The sequence below is a fragment of the Mus musculus genome, chromosome 16, assembly GCF_000001635.26.
Source record: "Mus musculus strain C57BL/6J chromosome 16, GRCm38.p6 C57BL/6J".
Taxonomy (NCBI): Eukaryota; Metazoa; Chordata; class Mammalia; order Rodentia; family Muridae; genus Mus; species Mus musculus.
The window spans coordinates 55514509-55528545 of NC_000082.6; the positions used below are offsets into that span (position 1 = coordinate 55514509).

Here is a 14037-nt window from a genome sequence, read left to right on the forward strand (position 1 = left end):
TCAAGGGGGCAGCTCAGGATGACAACAACCAGCAAGTCCTGGTCTGCCATTAAGTTCCCTATGCTAGACAGGCAAGATGAATCTGGGAAACCATTCAAAAAGAACAGCACTGGTGTACTTAAGAAGTAATCCTGGCAATATCTTTGCTGTGTAAATCTCCCATCCTCCCATGTGGCCAGACTTATCTTTTGTCTCTTTTTAAATTGTTCAAAGTATAACCTGGGGCCAGGAACTAAAAAGAGGTTTAAGGATGATAGCGTATGTGGAATAAATAAACCTAAGGTGTAAATACGTTAGTAAAATCTATTCACAGCAGGCTCCTCTGGGAGCCGTAGCCAGAGCTGAACACATGCTATATTAAAGAGCTTTTTCCTTTATTAATCTCAAAGTGGGCAAATGATTTCTCACTGGGAAAGAATATTAATTCTAGGACAGTAGTAGTTCTCTCTTCGGGAGCTCCAGGGTTGGAGACTGGGTGTTTCCCCATGACTCTCCTAGAAATCATAGCAAGCATATCAAAGACTAGTCAGCTGTAGTTCTCCCTAGGCAGTACCAAACTAGTAAACATTTCATTTTTTCATGGTTACCTAAATCATGACAGATCTCAACACCCTGATTTCTCTATTCCAAATGGTTCTGCAGAGCCCCGGCGGTTCAAAAAGGCCCCAGACCTTTTTGTCAGTTTGGTGTGGGGTAAAGAAAGGAGTGGGAGAAAACCTGAGTCCCGCCAGAGTTCCGGTGTTCTGGGCAGGCAGACTCGGAGGACTGCTGCAAGCTCTAAACACTGCCCCGGTAGGTGTCTGGCTGTGGAAATCCACGGAATCCCAGCTCAGTGGGTGGTGGACAAGGGGCAGTCTTAGGTACCAAATTCTCAGCCTCCGACATCCCAGACACCGCTGGACACAGTGGAAAAGCTGAGAAAAGAATGGGGGCCTCAGGGGTGGCTTTGTCAGGGGACAAAGGGAGGAGAGGGCAGGGGGAGAGGGTGGCGCTGGGTGGTTTCCACTTAGGCGAGAGTCCGGACTGTGGCTGAAGCACAGGAAGGCATTTCCGGCTGGAGGTTAGATGCGGCTCCTTAGGGGAAAGCCTATCCCATCGTTAAAGCTCAGTGAGCCTTGATGAGCAGAGACAGTGTATTTGGACACGCAGACTTTGTGTGCCCCGGTACAGGGGAACGCCAGGGCCAAAGGGGGGGAGTGGGTGGGTAGGGGAGTGGGGGTGGGTGGGTAAGGGGGACTTTTGGTATAGCATTGGAAATGTAAATGAGCTAAATACCTAATAAAAAATGGAAAAAAAATATTTAAAAATTAAAATAAAATGGTTTTAGAGCTTTATTGTAGAAAGGCGGGGGGAAAGAGAGAAGGTAGAAAGAGGGAGAGAGGCCGGTCATGGCCATGTGGAGAGAGGAAGGGAGAGAGAGAAGGAGGGCTAGAGAGTAAGAAAGGTGAAAGATTAAAGAGAGTGAGGAGGGGCCAAGCAGCTCCTTTTATAGTGGGCTGGGCTATCAGGTAACTGTGGGGAGGAGCATACCTGGCTATAGTCAGGTAATTGTGGGGTGGAATCTAGCCAGAATGCCAGGAGCTTGGGGCTTTGTCTGCATGACTTACAGTCACAGAATTAGGGAGTTGGGGGCTGTGGTGGCAGGCACCTGTCTCTGGGAACGTGGCTCGCCGTTCAGTCCCTTGTAGAGTTTTCTACTGGGTCGCCTGAGCCAAGCCTCATTCAACCAAAATAGGCTGCCCACAATCACATGGCAGATGCCCCAAATAATTCAAAAGAATCCCAAATTTTCTCAGAAGAGCTTCCAAATCGACAAGGTCTACCCTATAAATGGATTATTGTTAGATTATGGACCTAAAACTTTAAGATACCTATCACTCCAGAAAGTCAAGCTTTGTTCACTCCTGGAGCTGACAGGCCTCTTACACACCGGGCACAGCAGGGAAAAGGAAAACCTAAGCATGGCTCCCTGAAGCCTCTGTCCTTGTCCATGACTTTAAGTTATGGTCAGGGGTCAAAGGCACTAGAGGTCTCTCATCATGGTTGCTGCCTTTCTCTATCTTACAATAATAACAGAAACTGTTCAACAGAAAAACACAGAAAGACAAAGCCAGTCACCAAATAGTTCTAATGGTTCAAAAAAAAAAATCTCAAATTGCTCTAGGTTTAGGGCTAGGGCTAGGGCTAGGGCTAGGGCTAGGGCTAGGGCTAGGGCTAGGGCTAGGGCTAGGGCTAGGGCTAGGGCTAGGGCTAGAGCTAGAGCTAGGGCTAGGGCTAGGGCTAAGGTTGAGTCCAGAGGAAGGCAAACCTGCTCACAGAGAGATTTTCTGGGAACCAGATACTCTGTCCAAACTTACTTACTTTCTTTCTTCCTTCCTTCCTTCCTTCCTTCCTTCCTTCCTTCCTTCCTTTCTTTCTTTCTTTCTTTCTTTCTTTCTTTCTTTCTTTCTTTCTTCCTTCCTTCCTTCCTTCCTTCCTCTCTCTCTCTCTCTCTCTTTCTCTCTCTCTCTCTCTTTCTTTCTTTCTTTCTTTATCTCTCTATCTGTCTATTATTTATTCATTTGGCATCACCAAGCAGCGGTATAAAGCAGTATTCTGCTACAGTCGAAGGAAGGAAATGACTCTGGAGTAAAACGACTCTGGCAGCTGCTAGGAGCTTCCATCTTTCTTTTCAGCCTTGGGTCAGATCACTGGGAGTGGTAGACACCACCAGAATGTGTCTTAATCTCCCTGTGGCTGCCACCTTGTTATCAGTTACAGTTATCATAATGCTGGTTTTTTTTATTATGATTATGAAAAGCTAATGTTAAACACTAGCACCTTAACAACGTAAGGACAGGCAGAGAAACAAAAAGAAATATACTAAAATAGAAGAAAAAGAGAATAACTCATGCAATTGGTTCCCCTGAGCAATTTTAATTTCTATTTCTAATTTTACATGGTTTGAATTATTTAAGTTAACACAACAATGCCATTATTGTTCTTAATTTTTTCAGTTTTTATTACTGATGCTATGGTTTTGCACATTGTATAACAGTGTAATAAAATATTAATATACTTAAAGTTTTCTGCATACTTACTCTTACCAGTGAATTTCATACCTTTTGATGATTCCGTTTTACTTATCAGAGTTTTTTTTTTTTTTTCTTTCAAATTAAGGAACCTCATTGAGCATTTGTTATGAGACAAGTCTAGATAGGATACATTGTCACGGCTCTTCTTTTTTTTTTTAATTTTGTATTTCTTTCATTTATAAAAGAAAGTATTCCCAAGTATAATATTCCTAACTGACCCAGGCCAGATCATCAGCCTGATACCCACCCACAACCTACAGCCTGTGTGCCTCCCAGGAAGTCCTCAGTAACCAAAGACATAGGTGAGAATTTCACCCAAATACCACTGGTCTGCTTCCTACTGGGGCCACAGTCAAATTAGTACTACAGGCAAAATTCCTGACCCACAATTGTTCCTGTCTAAAAGAACTGCAGGGACAAAAACAGAGAAGAGAATGAAGGAAAGGCGGTCCAATGACCAGCCCAATTTGGGATCCATACCATGAGGGGGCTCCAAGGCCTGACACTATTACAGTTGGGAGCATGGCATGGCTGTCCTCTAAGAGGCCCTATCAGTAGCTGACTGAGACAGATGCAGATAATTACACTCAACCCCTGGACTGAAGACAGGGACCTCTATGGTTAAATTGAAGAAGGAAGGCTTTGAAGAAGCTGAAGGGGAGATCGATCCAATAAGAACAACATCAATTTCAACTTACCCAGACCCCAGGGAGCTCCCAGAGACTGAGTCACCAACCAGGAGCACACAGGAGCTGGTCAGAGGCCCCTGGCACATATATAGCAGAGGTGTGCATGGTCTAGCCTCAGTGGGAGAAGATACACTTAATCCTTGAGAGACTTAAGGCCTCATGGAAAGGGGGGGGTCTATTGGGGGTGGGGAGAGCACCCTCTTGGAGGCAAGTGGGAGGAGGAATGGAATGAGGAACTGTGAGAGAGGGGACCAACAGGTGGGTCAACGGCTGGAAAGTAAATAAAATAAAATAATTAAAATAAACCTTACTAAGTAATTTAAATATATATATATTCCTGAACAGTAGATAGTTTGTTTTGTTGTTTTGATCTGTTCTCTTCAGTGCTATAAATAAAGAATCATACTCTGCCCTGGCCTTCCAAGGTTCAGCTGAGACGGGTGCTGTCAAGGTGTTTGTTGGGGCTAGTGTATTTTCTCCTGCTCAACTGAGGATCTTCTCTTGACTGTTGACCTTTCAGGTCTTCATTGTGAGGCATCTTGGCTTACTCTTGCTTGAGATGAATCTGGCTTGTGACCTTTGATCATCCTCTATATAAATATCGGTAGCCTTCTTTGGGTTTGGGAAGTTTTCAGATGTAACCTTTCCAATCGTCCTACCACTGTAACAGCAAGGACCACTTGGATCAATATCACCTGCATAATTAAAGTTATTCCAAAGTTCATGTAAGTTTTCTTCTTTCAGCTTCATTGTATTTTCTCTTTTTTTCCCTCTCTCCTCTTTGTATTTGCAAAGACATTGCCCCTGTTTCTGTTGTTGGCTCTTTTCAGTTATGGATGTTTTCCATCCCATTTTCCATATTGCTGAAAATCCTGTTTTAGCTCAAGTGATTTACAAGTGGTTAGTTTGTTCACTCTGCTTTGCTCATAAAATACTGAGTTTTTTTTTTCTGAGTTGTCTTGAACCTCATTGAACTTCCTAAAGATACCTATTTTGACTTCTTGATCCAAGAGTTTACATATATTCATTACTATATAATCAGTCTCCCTGGTGTCTTATCTTAGGTGAGGCCAAATTTCCTGAAAGTTTTAAACAGCTGTTGAAGAGTAAATGATGTCTTTGAGTAAAAGGAATTGATACTTAAATATTCTAGTTTTCATAATCAGCGTGTACCCATCTTTGATGGTTTGTGTATGCTTGGCCCTGGGAGTGGCACTGTTGGGAGGTGTGGCCTTGTTGGAGTACATGTGTCACTGTGGGTGTGGGTTTGCGACCCTCATCTTAGCTGCCTGGAAGCCAGTCTTCCACTAGCAGCCTTCAGATGAAGATGTAGAACTCTCAGCTCTGCCTGCACCATACCTGCCTGGATGCTGCCATGTTCCTACCTTGATGCTAATGAACTGAACCTCTGAACCTATAAGCCAGCCCTAATTAAATGTTGTCTTTTATAAGACTTGCCTTCATCATGGAGTCTGTTCACAGCTGTAAAACCCTAACTGAGACACTATCCTTCCAGAAGCTCTAAAGAGGCTTCCCGTTGTATCTGACCTTTGGTCACTGCTGCTGTTTGAGCACTAGATGACACTCTAGGTTCAGGTTTACTGTCAGTCCAGGCTTGGTGTACAGTTGCAATTTCACCTCTGAAATCATGCAGTCCATTCTTGTCCTCAGTTCTATAGATGATGTGCTACTCAGAATGGTCTGAGAAAAAGTGCTGAAAAAAGGTAATGCAGCTCAATAAGTTGCCTTCTGAGTCTGCAGTGGGTCTGGATGCTTCGCACATAGCCAACAGCCTGTGGTTAAGGTGCCAAAAGTTTCTGCTCCGCACTTTGCCTTACTGTGGAAGGTCTAGCCCTGGACTCCAAAGCAACAACTTGGCACTTATTTTCTTCTTCTCTTGGGGTACAATGATTCTCTTAATACCATACTGCCTGGGGTTAGGAGCACGATGGGCAAACAGTCACATGACTAACAATACTATGTTTTATAGCTTCCTGTACTCACAACCCACTGACTGCAACACAGAAATGAGGCAAGACTAAGACACTTGATACTATGGGTTACAAGCTGCTAAAATGAACTCACAAGCCCTGAGACTCGTTATGAGTGATACGGACTATAGCACAATGCTTCCTAAGTTAGGAAGCATTTTCCCTATGCCGTGTTTCTTTGAGTTGGAGGAAGGGCGATATAGAAAATCCTTTTCCTCCCATCTCTTCCTCAATGTATTTCCTTACGTTATACTAGAACCAAGCGCTTCTCTGTTCCAAAGCCCACCTGAACAGTGATTGGCATGTGCTCAGCCAGTCAAAAGGTTTTCTTGAAGGTTTTTATATTATTGCCACTTTGCTCCACTCAGTCTTCATGTTAACACATGTCCTGAGCACTCTCTATTGCCTACCACCTCTGCATTTTAACAAACAGATAAAAAGCTTTGTCCTACCTCTCAGATCTAGACTGATAGCCATAATTCAGTATAGACTTCTACCAATTCATTAAATTCACTATATAACAGACAGAACTTTCTGTTTCTTTTGTCTTCTCAATTCCAAAGCTGTCTACCTTCAGACTTACACAGCAATCCTAATAGCATGATCTTTTTGTTTGAGACACATCAAAAACCACACACACACACACACATACACACACACACCATTTATTGGATTTAAATGCTGTGCTCTATGATTTAGGTGGGGTTTTCCTCCCAAGGGTTTGTGTATCAGACAGTCTGCATCAGTGTGGCCGTACAAAGGAGAGATGGAACTTTAAGAGGTGAAGCATGGGAACGGGAAGAAGCCCTGAGTGAATAAAGTCCTGAGTGAGTATGTACAGTTGACATGATTATTACCACATCAGGGAACCCCCAATGCTTCTGCCCATGGAAGTGGCAACACCTCTCTAGGTGAGGCTCAGAGGGATAGGGATAGCAAAGCCTTCTTTGGGAGGGTCCAAGCATGGATGCTGGTAGTACATGCAGAAAATGGCCACTGTAGCTCCCTTTCTCCCAGATATTTACCATCTGGAGACTGCTACGGAGACTATACAGACTGCTCCTACTGAGATTAGCTAAACCTAGCTCTGCAAGTTGTTTCTCCTCCTTTTTCTAGATATCTCAAACCCTGGATGTTCTAACCTTTGTGCAAGCCACTGTTGTGTGTGTGACTTGCTACTGAATGATATATCCAGCTAAGCGGTTTCTTCCCCTCCAGTCCCAGGTAAAGCTTCCTTAAGGGTTCGGTCACTTTTCAAGCCTCTATTCCTCCACTGGACTATCGCAGACTGAGTTCTCATTCTCAGTACATTGGTAAGACTGTGATCCATGCGGGTTGACCTGATTCTACTGAATGACTGTGATTATGCCAACCATCGTACTTTGACACTATGCTAAAGTTAAAGGATAATAGGAATCTCCTCCAAGGATATTCCAGCCCATTTAGAAAGCCAATAAACCTACAAATCACACATGAAACTCTGAGAACAAACCTCTAGATAAAATATTGATCTTCCGGGCAAAGGTTCTGTATACACTGTACCTATAAGGTTTCTGAGGGCAGAGGATGAAGGTTGTATATTCTTCCACATTGGCTTCCTTTGTTGGTTTGTAGTTTTTGTTTTGTTTTGTTTTGTTGGTGTTTGTTTGTTTGTTTGTTTTGAGACAGAGTTTCTCTGCATAACCCTGACTATCCTGGAATTTGCTTTGTAGACCAGGCCCCAAACTCACAGAGATCACTTGCTTCTGCCTCTAGAGTGCTAGGACCAAAGGTGTGAGCTACCACCGCCCAGCCCCATACTGGCTTCTAAAAAAAAAACTTTAGTATACAGAACTGATGTAGGATAAGCATGTGATTAATGAATAATTGTTCCAACTTATAAATTCTAAGTGCTTTGAGCTGTACTATTAAAGTACAAAGGACAGTCCATGTAAACAAAAATACTCTTAAATTATATCCCAGGCAAGTGAAACCTAGGGTAAGACTTCCAATGTCAAGGCTGAGATCAGTGAAGCACCCCAGCCTTCAGGGCATCTCTGCCTGCTCAAGCAACTTGTCTCTACACATCTTATAAATCCTAAAGTTCAACTGGGCATTGGAATTCCTCCTGTGGTCTGCTGGTAAATACACCCATACCCACACCCACACCCACACCCACACCCACACCCACACCCACACCCAGAAACCACACTCTTCCAGTAGATTCAGGACACGTCAGGCAAACTTAGATAACTTAGATATCCTTTCCAGTGAGATAATTTTTTTTTTCTAAAATAGCCACCCATTTGCCCTAAGTTTGACTCCTTATACCAAAAAAAAAAAAAAAAAAAAAGTACTCAGATTTTTTTAAGGTTAAATTTTACTAATTGGGATCACCTAAAAAAACTTCAATGTCACCAATCATCCTTGACTTCTGAGATTTCTCATGGTCCTGGTTAGTCTAAATTTAGCCTACTTAGTTGATTATATCTGTTTTAGTTTAATGACCCAGAATAGAAGTCCGTAGAAGTTCAGGTACCAGCTGATTAGCATGAAGAAGAGATGTGTAATATAACCCTGCTCTCTAGTCTAGACCTATCTTTAGTATTGTAGCCTACTATTGTATGGAATTCCTATTGTAGTCATAGTGCATTGCTTATTTGTGTTGTGTCATGACCAACTTCATTTTTTTATCTAAGATATCACGAAGTTCACTCTCCCTACATGGAGACACTGTATAATAAATCTTCGAACCTAAGGATAAAGTGTTTCCATTTTTAACTAACCAAGTTTAGACTTGATACATTCAAGTCTAAAGTCCAACAGGTTTGAACTAAGTAATTAAATTCGAACTCCATAATTAAAATGACTTCAATGCTACCCTAAGTTTAAAAATCGCCCATTTCATATTTAAAATATGTAATCTATTGATTATTCCTTAAAAGCAAGGCACAGCCTAAAACTTGGGACTCAATAGAGTCAAAGCCTCTGCTAGCTCGGAGTTCGAATGGTAGGGGAAGGAGTGGGAGAAAGGTTAGAGTCAGAGTGCTTCTTTTTTTTTTTTTTTTTCACCTTCCCAGGGTTCTGGTGCCATGAGCACACCTGCAGTCTTTTAGGTCTTAGGTAAGAGCTAAGTAGATCTTTCTCCAGCACTTGAAAAACAACTAGTATCTGTTCTCCCCACCAGTTAAAACTCATTTGTCACAAGAACATAACACCTGACATAAATGTTCTGTTGCAATTCTTTGGTTTTAGTCCAAGTAACCACTCAGGTTCTCTGATTTGAACTTTCATAATCCCCTTGGGAAGATAAGAGGCCTGACCCACTTTGCCAGTCTGAGATAGAAGCACATTCACCTCTATTTTATTTTCCTACCTTATCCCTCCAATTCCAGCGGAATGTTCAGGACTTGCTGCATTCCTGTTGAGTGCAAGGTGTCTTTCCTGAAGTCCGACAAAGCTTGAGATCCTTCCCTTTCAACCATTTGTTCCTTCTGATTACACAACTGCATGCAGTTACTACGGAGTTTTCTATTAACTGTAAAAAAGTTGTTCTAAAGGTAACCTTTTATATCCAACTATGTATGAAGAAAAGGAATTTTTTTAAAGTGTACCGTTTTCACTGGCAGAGGAGATGACCACTTGAGAAGGAAAAAAAATGCCAAGGAACTAATCATTCTTAGGGTTGCATTCCAAAAGCTCTGATGCATACACATAAGAAAGATGAAGAAGGTGGGAAGGAGGCTTCAATAGACCCTACCACTAGCAGAAGCAAAGTTGCCTTCTTTCTTCTTGTTGATATTTTCTATTTCCTTTGTGTTTTAACTTCACTTTCCAGAAATGAAGCTAAAACCAAGAAAGAAAAAAAAAAGACACTTCACTGAACTGGGGCATGGAGCAGGGGTGCAATATAGTAGTTAGATTAGAAAAGATTGAGTTGCCCGAAACCTATATTCATACAAACTCGTTCTGACATATCACGTCTGGCATTGACAACTGACCCCTGAGCCAGAGAGCTACAAGAAGCCTGCTGGGGAATTTTAGTGATACACCAACCACTCATTTGCCCTTGGCAAAGTACCCTCCCACACCTCTCTCTCTCTTGCCTCCATCTTGCCAGCCTGGTCCTGTAGGGACTCAGAAGTTGACATTTCATGAGAGCATTCCTCCTACAGTTGGCCTCCTTTCACCAATGGATAGAAGCCTAAGGATCCCTTTTCTGACCACTCAATAATTCAAGACATCAACTTTATTTTGTCTGTTACAAAACTCTGAATGAATGGATATAATGATAATGATGATGATAATAATAATAACAATAAAGGTTATGTATAGAATAGATATGATACTGCTAGTTGGATATATGTCTCAGTATGAAGTTCGCTTCAACTTGTTCCATCTTGGTTTTATATCTAGTCAAAAGTAAAAAAATGTAGGACAGCACATTACTCAATGAGACACAGCAGAACTCCTATGTCAGCTGAGCAAATGACTGAAATCAATGTAGTGTGTGTGTGTGTGTGTGTGTGTGTATGTATGGGTATACTAGGTATGTATAATGCATGCATTAGTATTCTGTAACCATCACAAATTCCTGAAATGAACAAACTTATAAAAACAAAGGGTTTTGGTTGTTTGTTTGGTTGGTTGGTTGGTTGGTTGGTTTTTGTGGCTCATAGGTATGGTAGATTCAATCCAAAGTTGATTGGCTCCATAGCTTTTGGGCAGGCAGTGTAGCACAGAGTGAGGACATGATAAAACAAAACTCTTCGTTTTGTGGTCAGGAAGTGAGGGAGAGGAAGAAGGACAGGCTGGAATCTCATCATCCCTTTCAAGGCTATGACCTAACTAATCTAAAGACCTCTCAATAGGCCCTAATGAAAGGGCAGCATAAACCCCATTTGTCTCCATTTATGGCCCAGGCCTGATTTTAAGGAAGGCCATAAGGCACCAGTCAGGAATAGACCATAAGTCCCAGAAACTAAGTCATAAGAGAGCAGCTCTAGGAATAGACCATAAGATCCAGAATAAGATCTTAAACCCTCCTCCCAAAGAACAGCCTGGGGATAACCACAAGCATGGGGAAATATCTTATCTCAGAATAGGCCATCTGAGCTGGGAAGTCCTACTTCATTAGATGGTTGAATGTTCATGACATAGGAATGCAGACTACTGAGCACCTGTGACCCCCTAGGACCCATTAGTGAAATTTTAGATTACCTAATCCTTCTAGAAGGGTCCCTTGTTTCCCTATAAGGCCTGTGTGCCTTTGTCTAGGGTCACCATTTCAAAGAATGATTGGCTCCCATATGCTGGGCAGAGTAAATGATCTTTGGTTTTGCATACTGTTTGAGTTTGGGGTCTTCCTTCAACATTTTTCGGACCCTTACACTACCACTTAAAGGGCCACAAGCTGAGGGAAATGAAAATAAGGAACCATCTCTTTAGTGGAAATAAACTTTGATCATCAATTTCCTCATACCCTGGCAGAAAATGCAAACACATATGGTGCATATAAGAATGTTAATACTGGTAGTAATAGCAGTAGTGAACATACATTTGTAATATACTTTATGTATATAATGTGAGTTATCTTACTTTATTTCTGCAACAATTCTGGAAGAGATTATTGTCATTTTTTTTCATATACTAAGGAATTTCTATTTTAGCTATTCCTTTATGAGACCATGGCCTTATCTTGGGCTTTCTGTTCATGGGACTAGAAAGAAGTGACTTTAGAGCCAGAAATTTTGATTAATAGAGTGACAAGGCCCTTTCTTCCACATACCTCACACCTCTGTGTGATTACCATCCCTTTCCTGCCTCCTATATTGTATCAGTAGATTCAATCAAATGATTTCATATAGCTTTCAGCAATGGGGTGAAGAGGCACTCATTAAACATCCTGTTATCTTCATCTATCAACGACACCCACGGTATCTTATTTGCAGAGCTTTCCATTGGAACATGATTTCTTTGTGTTCAACTTTCCTATAAAGAGATGCTCCCTCGAACACATTGTTGAAACAACCTTCCTAGAAGAAGGGGCAGATTTATATTAAAACAAAGACCATACTAGTTGATAAGAAAAGCCACAAAAGAGTAGAGTATGAGACACTGGTCTCCAGATATCAAGGACAGGGTAACTCTGAGCATGTTTCCACAAGTCAAAAGCAGCAGAGAACACGCCCTTGTCAAGCCCTTTCCTGAATTAGCAGCTCTCATGAGAAGCTGGCCTGCAACCCTCAGTTATTGTTTGTGCTTCTGCATATGAATGTACATTAGATGGCACACTGTCAATGTACTGAGTTTGTTTACTATCTAACAGGAAAGTGCTCGTGGGATGAACAAGAGAGGTAAAGAGAATGAACTGGAGCCTTTGCAGGGATGGGGGTGGGGGTGGGGGAACCTTTTCAAGAACTGTTATTGTCTTGAGTCACATTTCCCCCAGAACTTGGTTTCGGTCTTCTGTCTCCTTATAAGGGCCTAACACTGAAAGCTTCTGTTTTATAGGAAAGTTCAAAATGTTGTCTAAAGCATGGGAAACCGGAGGCTTGGGCAAGCAGGTTGCCTGTTCTTGCTTTACCATTTGCCTTAGCAACGAGAAATAAGTACCTGTAAGGTAAAATGCTAGCCAGAATTTTAATATCTGAAGATTCTTTTAAGCCTTGGCAATCACTGACGCTTCAAAAATAGGAACTTTATCCATCTCCTTCCCCAGGCCTACTACCAGGAGAAGAGAGGTTTGGTTTTTTTGTTTGTTTGTTTGTTTGTTTTAGATTTTATTTACTTGCCTCAGAATTAACACATCTAACTGGTGACTCAGTCCAATAAGTGGCCTTCTATAAACCTTCCCCAAATAGTAAAATACTTAGAATTGTCAGGTCCTTTCCAAGAATCATAAGCAGGATGTTAGTAATTAATACGCTCAGACATCACACAATTCTTTCTGTAAACACATGGAAACTATTATTTAAAAGACCTCAAAGTGGGAGAAAATATAGCCAGCAGCCAAATAGTGACATCTCAGTCATGAGTGAACTTTGTATATGATGTCTGTCCTATAAAACTATAATGGAGCTAAAATTTTTTTACACTTAATTACAGCCTAAGCTTCACGCCTCACAGCCCATCCCAGTATTCTCATATCTATGGGAATGCTGTCTAAATAAGCCTTCCATGCTTCCATTTATAAAACATATAGCACATGCAACTATGTATAATACACAATACTGATAAAGATAAATGACATATTGCTTTATGTATTTGCTGTATTACATTTTAATGCCATTTTCAGAGCACACTTTACTTATGAAAGTTTATGGTTAAGTGGTTGTTGTTCTATGCCTGCTATGGCTTCACAAATCTCATGTTTACATTAATTGGTTACATCATTTTCCCACTGTGCTTAGATTTACTCTCATATTGTTTAGCATGGCCTTAGGAGCTAGAGGCTAACGTATACCTACATTAATGTAGCCTACATCAGTAGTAGGGTATACCAAACATAAGTACATTATATGACACTTGCACAATCATAAAATTTTATAACGATGCATTTCTCAGTCGGTATTGCATCAGTGAGCAATATACAATATAATTCAAGCAACCTTGCAGGTGGTAAGAGAAGGTTAGCAATTACGCACTTTGCAGCCAAACCTGGGCAATGATTCATGAGTGAGGTGAACACAGGATGTCAACAGACATAACTTTTGTTACTACATTTTCCAGAACTGGTTCAAACATAAACTATCAAGCACAAATCTGAAAAACTTGTGTGTTCCGTGTGCAGGGAGAACTGGTGTCTTGGATTGAGTTTACTTCATACTTCATTTTAAACAACTCAGTTTTCATAATTTACCAACAAGGCAGATAATGTGGGGAAAAGCAGTCCTAATCATAAATAAGGGACCAATTTCCCCCCAGGGGACTCCAAATTTGATGAAGATGCTGAAATATAAAAGCATATGTTTGACATGCCATGCTGTTTCTCAATCTTGGGTTCTCCTGGTAGATTCTGCACTCTCAAAATCATTTACTGCCATGTTCTAAGCAGCAACACCTTTCAACTGTCTCACAGGCAGGCTTCTCACTGAAGTCAAGCAGGGCAGCGCTCTCTTCCTGGGCAGTCCTCAGACTGTAAACAATGTGGTCCTCCATGTTTGGCCATTCGTGGGTGCCATGGATATTTTGATCATGCCAACATGATTTCTTGGCAATTTCATCATTTAAGATAGACATCAATCATACTATTGGAATATTGGTTAGTGTTTCTGGCTATAAAAATCACTGTACTATTCCATA

General features: G+C 41.4%; 1 long non-coding RNA gene across 3 annotated transcripts in view; it reads right to left on the bottom strand.

Moving 5' to 3' along the window:
- The window catches only part of Gm45968, a 161620-nt gene that overhangs the window by 93671 nt on the left and 53912 nt on the right, over positions 1-14037 (bottom strand). For 2 of the 3 annotated variants that reach the window (XR_001782015.1, XR_001782017.1), the window contains exon 1: positions 9110-9219. The exons of the other annotated variant lie outside the window; for it this stretch is intronic. This is a non-coding gene — a long non-coding RNA (predicted gene, 45968). Of the gene's footprint in view, positions 1-9109; positions 9220-14037 lie in introns of those variants that run through there. 3 annotated transcript variants of the gene reach the window in all.